Here is a 380-nt window from a genome sequence, read left to right as displayed (position 1 = left end):
GTGGGCATCTGATTTATCTCACCTCACAGGAGTCAACGGCCCCTGCTGGTGTTTTCTCTACTGACTCTCCAGAGGAGCTAAAGACAGGGGACTGCCTGTGAGAGAGAAACGCCTCATCATCGTAACCCTCAACTTAATCTGTGATCTGCTTCACATCAGCCCCGCCTGGTACACACACACAGACAAGCATACACACACACACACACACACACACACACAAAAAGACAAACACACACAAAGACAAACACACACTCACTTGTAGACACACAGATCCAAAAACACATACATACACGCCCACTCTGATCCAAATACACAGCACAGTACACACGCAGACACACACACAAACGTACACACCACCTCCCTCATAGGACCACACAAAC

The sequence above is a fragment of the Nansenia antarctica genome, assembly GCF_963989245.1.
Source record: "Nansenia antarctica genome assembly, chromosome: 10".
In the NCBI taxonomy this organism is placed as follows: Eukaryota; Metazoa; Chordata; class Actinopteri; order Argentiniformes; family Microstomatidae; genus Nansenia; species Nansenia antarctica.
This window is presented reverse-complemented; position numbering follows the sequence as displayed.